The sequence below is a fragment of the Hyla sarda genome, chromosome 4, assembly GCF_029499605.1.
Source record: "Hyla sarda isolate aHylSar1 chromosome 4, aHylSar1.hap1, whole genome shotgun sequence".
In the NCBI taxonomy this organism is placed as follows: Eukaryota; Metazoa; Chordata; class Amphibia; order Anura; family Hylidae; genus Hyla; species Hyla sarda.
The window spans coordinates 178,104,731-178,110,539 of NC_079192.1; the positions used below are offsets into that span (position 1 = coordinate 178,104,731).

At 41.7% G+C, this 5,809-nt stretch overlaps 2 non-coding genes across 2 annotated transcripts; both read right to left on the reverse strand.

The window, feature by feature from the left end:
- Positions 1-1,203: 1,203 nt before the first annotated feature.
- Positions 1,204-1,275, reverse strand: TRNAH-GUG (transfer RNA histidin (anticodon GUG)). Its single transcript has one exon. It is a non-coding gene; the product is annotated as a tRNA-His (tRNA).
- A 482-nt stretch (positions 1,276-1,757) lies between these two features.
- TRNAH-GUG (transfer RNA histidin (anticodon GUG)) lies at positions 1,758-1,829 on the reverse strand. The gene has a single exon. It is a non-coding gene; the product is annotated as a tRNA-His (tRNA).
- Between the last annotated feature and the right edge of the window lie 3,980 nt (positions 1,830-5,809).

The window sequence follows — 5,809 nt, forward strand, 5'->3', positions numbered from 1 at the left end:
AAGTTATAGCACAATTTTTTTTTCTAAAAAGGTAAAAAAATTATTTAATTAGTAGAACACGAGGCAAACTATACAACTTGGGTATTGTTTTAATTGCACTGACCTAAGGTATCAAGATCACATGTTAGTTTGACCGCACGTTTAGAAGCGTAAAAAAAAGAAAAAGTCCCAAATTTGCTAAATTGCTTTTTTTAATTTCAATTTCACCCCACAGATGATTTTTATTCCGTTTTGGAGCATATGTTGTGGAAAAATGAATGAAGACATTACAAAGTACAATTGGTCCTGCAAAAAAAAAAAAAAAAATAGTGCTTATATGGGTGTGTAGATGAAAAGGTGAGGAGAAAAAAACAACTAAAGGACAACAATGAGAATTGGCCCAGACCCTAAGGGGTTACAGAGGTTTCTAAAAAATAATAGAAGCAATCTGATTGGTTGCTAAGGGCAACTGCTCCAGTTTTCCTCTGCACAGGCTGTGCGAAATCTCCCCCAAAGTGACCTCTGCATTTTCTACATATATGCTAATAAAATGTGCATACATCCCATTACTGTAATCACTCCCTCCCTGCAAAAAAATAAATCTAAATTAAAGGTGGGGGAGATGTGATTTATTGAGACCGCCATTTTACACGCTAATGACAGTTATGTATTCTTCACAATAAATCCGATGCATCTGAGGCATCCTTAGAATTCTTGCCATTTGCACCAGGTACTGCCATAACATAAAGTAACATACTTTTCCAAAAGTGGAATAAAAAGACAAAAATGAAAATTTTTGTGCATAAGCAACACTGCGCAAAAAAATTTCTACTTTTTTTAAAATTTACTTTGAAGCAGCATTTGCCACTTTATAAAATCCTTCCATAGTGTTTATTTCATTTTTAATGTACAATGACCTCTGGGTTTTTACGCCTGGGGCACTAACCTTAAACTAGGGACCCTCCACCCAAAAAATCTAACACCTTTATTGGGTACTTTAAAATATTTAAATTAACAGTGGAGGAAGTAAACTATGACTATGTAAATTGTTCTGTGACCACTCAGGGATTTTGTGATTGGATTTGTATTTTATTTTCCATCCCAATCACCTAAAATCTTTAAAACTAATAATAAAGAATAATAAAATATATAATAAAAATACACTTATTAATAAAAAAAATATAAAAATCTAAGCCCACTTGCCGTGCCATTGCTATTACACAATGCCGTGACTCGGATTCGAACCGAGGTTGCTGCGGCCACAACGCAGAGTACTAACCACTATACGATCACGGCGAGCTACTCGGGCTCTGAATTCCTGCCTCTGTCTCAGTGCTTTTCACCATCCCCTGTGGGTGACGTCATAATCCCCGCCCCTAAGCTCTGTTGGTAGATTCCATTCCTATTGCTGTTCAAATGCAGTTTGCATGGTGTTAAACAGTATTGTGCCCACTCTTAAGTACTAGTGATAAAAAGAGCACTGCACGAACCTAGTGTTATACTGTTACACCCTCATACATATGATCTCACACACACTTGTATGAAAAAGAAATACTACACATATTGTAATACAGCAATGATTTCCCCCCCACAGGCACATGCCTCCACCTAACTACATTCATCTGTCTGCAGGTTAAAGCAGAAAACTATGAATCCAATAAACTTAATTATCATGATAGTAGAAAATAATTCAGACTTTAAACTAGGAAAATAAACTAAATTACTAATAACATAAAAAAAAGTCAGAGCCCACTTGCCGTGCCATTGCTATTACACAATGCCGTGACTCGGATTCGAACCGAGGTTGCTGCGGCCACAACGCAGAGTACTAACCACTATACGATCACGGCGAGCTACTCAGGCTCATGAGCCCTGCCCCCTGTCATTCTGCTTTTCACTTACAGGGGAGCATGACGTCATCATTCCATCTGCCTGAAATGTTAGTGTGTCCCATAGAGCAGTGGTCTCCTAACTGAGGACCTCCAGCTGTTGCAAACCTACAAATTCCGGTATGCTAGATGTTTGGCTGTCCAGGCAGGCTGAGGTCCACAGTTTGCAGACCATAGTAAATGCCATATTAAATGTCACCATCTCTTTATTGCCAAGAAATAGCATTTTCCCACCAGTAGCTGTAAGGGTCTCTAAATTTAACACATGGAAGCACATCTCACATTTGTGTATCCCAGTGGTCCCCAAACTGTGGCCCTCCAGATGTTGGAAAACTACAATTCCCAGCATGCCTGGACAGCCAACGGCTGTCCAGGCATGCTGGGAGTTGTAGTTTTGCAACATCTGGAGGACCACAGTTTGGGGACCACTGGTGTATCCGAATCCAGATAGGGTGAGAGATTTCAAAACCGTCTCCTGCCGTTTTGCTGCCAGGTCCATGTTATACCCCATTAACCCCTTAACGACCACGGACGTAAATGTACGTCCTGGTTTGGCGGGACTTCCTGCACCAGGACGTACATTTACGTCCTGTGTATGACCGCGAGCATCGGAAGGGTGATCGCGTCATACACGGCAGGTTCCGGCTGCTAGCAGCAGCCAGGGACCCGCCTGTAATGGCCGACATCCGCGATCGCGCGGATGTCCGCCATTAACCCCTCAGATGCCGTGATCAATACAGATCACGGCATCTACGGCATTGCGGTACTTTGATTGGATGATTGGATCGCCCGCGGTGCTGCCGCGGCGATTCGATCATCCAGCATGGCGGCCGGAGGTCCCCTCACCTGGCTCCGGCCGTCTCCCGGGGTCTTCTGCTTTGGTCTGCGATCGATAATCACCGATAATACTGAGCAGTGCTGTGTCCTATACATAGGACTGCACAGTATTAGCAATCAAATGATTGCTATAGATAGTTCCCTATGGGGACATAAAAAGTGTAAAAAAAAAAGTTGAAAAATTTAAAAAAAAAAAAGTGAAAAATCCCTTCCCCCAGTAAAAATGAAAATTGTCAGTTTTTCCCATTTTACCCCCAAAAAGCGTACATTTTTTTTTAAATAAACATATTTGGTATCGCCGCATGCGTAAATGTCCGAACTATCAAAATATAATGTTAATGATCCCGTACGGTGAATGGCGTAAACGTAAAAAATAAAAAAGTCCAAAAATTTAGCTTTTTTTGTCACATTTTATTTTAAAAAATTAATAAAAAATGATCTAAAAGTTTTATATATGCAAATGTGGTATCTAAAAAAGTACAGATGACGGCGCAATAAATGAGCCCTCATACCTCCCTATATATGGAAAAATGAAAAAGTTATAGGTGGTCAAAATAGGGCGATTTTAGATTACTGATTTTGTACAAAAAGTTTTAGATTTTTTTTTAAGCGGTACAAAAATATAAAAGTATCTAGCCATGGGTATCATTTTAATCGTATTGACCCACAGAATAAAGAACACATGTCATTTTTACCATAAAGTGTATAGTGTGAAAACAAAGCCCTCCAAAATGTGCAAAATTTTGGTTCTCATTTAAATTTCCTCCCTAAAAATTTTTTTTTTGGGGTTCGCCATACATTTTATGGTAAAATGAAAGGTTTCATTACAAAATACAATTGGTCACGCAAAAAAACAAGCCCTTATATGGGTCTGTACATGGAAATATAAAGGAGTTATGGATTTTAGAAGGCGAGGAGGAAAAAACGAAAACGCAAAAATAAAATTGGCCTGGTCCTTAAGGTGAAAATGGACTTGGTCATTAAGGGGTTAAAGGGGTACTCCGCCCCTAGACATCTTATCCCTTATCCAAAGGAAAGGGCATAAGATTTCTGATCACGGGGGTCCCGCTGCTGGCGACCCCCGCAATTTCGGCTGCGGCACCCCAGACATCTGGTGCACTGAGCGAACTTTGCTCCGTGTTGGATGACTGGCGATGCGAGGAAGAGGCTCGTGATGTCACGGTCACACCCCACTCATGACGTCACGCCCCGTCATGAGCCTCTGGCCGTCATGAGCCTCTGGCGCTGCACCCGATGATGGGTGCAGAAGATAGACCGCGGGGGTCCCCAGGGCGGCCCCCCACGATCAGACATCTTATCCCCTATTCTTTGGATAAGGGATAAGATATCCGGCTGGGGGAGGGGCAAACCGGGCTCTCCCGTACCCCAGCCGGACCAGCGCTGAAATCCATTCACTTTAATGAGCCGACCAGAGTCAAACGGTGACTCAGGTCGGCTCATTTTTTACTTGTAGCCGGTTTCCTGACCGGACCTAAAACCGTAGTATACTACGGTTTTAGGTCCGTTCACAAAACTGGATACGGGTCATTAAAGTAAATGGATTTCAGCGCTGGTCCGGCTGGGGTACGGGAGAGCCAGGTTTGCCCCTCCCCCAGCCGGATATCTTATCCCTTATCCAAAGAATAGGGGATAAGATGTCTGATCGTGGGGGGCCGCCCTGGGGACCCCCGCGGTCTAACTGCTGCACCCAGCATCGGGTGCAGCGCTAGAGGCTCATGACGGCCATGCCCGCTCAATGCAAGTCTATGGGAGGGGGCGTGACGTCATGAGTGGGGTGTGACCGTGACATCACGAGCCTCTTCCTCGCATCTTCCTCGCTGAGCCACGCGGCTAAAAGTGAAAGTGAAAACTGCCGGTTAGCTCAGTGGGCTGTTCGGGATAGCGAAATCGTGTCCCGAACAGTTTGCAGGACAGCCGGTGGGTCCCTACCTGCCTCTTCGCTGTCCGATCGCCGAATGACTGCTCAGTGCCTGAGATCCAGGCATGAGCAGTCAAGCGGCAGAATCATCGATCACTGGTTTCCTATGAGAAACCAGTGATCAATGTAATAGATCAGTGTGTGCAGTGTTATAGGCCCCTATGGGAGCTATAACACTGCAAAAAAAAGTGGGAAAAAAAAGTGAATAAAGATCATTTAACCCCTCCCTTAGTAAAAGTTTGAATCACCCCCCTTTTCCCGTAAAAAATAAAACACAGTGTAAATAAAAATAAACATATAGGGTATCACCGCGTGTGGAAATGTCCGAATTATAAAAATATATCGTTAATTAAACCGCACGGTCAATGGCGTATGCGCAAAAAAATTCCAAAGTCCAAAATAGTGCATTTTTGGTCACTTTTTATATAATGAAAAAATGAATAAAAAGCGATCAATAAGTCCTATCAATGCAAAAATGATACCGCTAAAAACTTCAGATCACGGCGCAAAAAATGAGCCCTCATACCGCCCCATACACGGAAAAATAAAAAAGTTATAGGGGTCAGAAGATGACAATTTTAAACGTATTAATTTTCCTGCATTTAGTTATGATTTTTTCCAGAAGTGCGACAAAATCAAACCTATATAAGTAGGGTATCATTTTAATCGTATGGACCTACTGAATAAAGATAAGGTGTCATTTTTACCGTAAAATGTACTGCGTAGAAACAGAAGCCCCCAAAATTTAAAAAACTGCTTTTTTTTTTCAATTTTGTCGCACAATGATTTTTTTTTCCGTTTCACCATAGATTTTTGGGCAAAATGACTGATGTCATTACAAAGTAGAATTGGTGTTGCAAAAATAAGCAATCATATGGATTTTTAGGTGCAAAACTGAAAGAGTTATGATTTTTTAAAGGCAAGGAGCAAAAAACAAAAGTGCAAAAACGGAAAAAACCCCGGTCCTTAAGGGGTTAATGTAAATGTTTAACCCCTTAAGGACCCAGCCCAAATATACCTTAAGGACCCTGCCATTTTTTGCACATCTGACCACTGTCACTTCAAGCATTAATAACTCTGGGATGCTTTTACCTTTCATTCTGATTCCGAGATTGTTTTTTCGTGACATATTCTACTTTATGTTAGTGGTAAAATTTTGTTGATA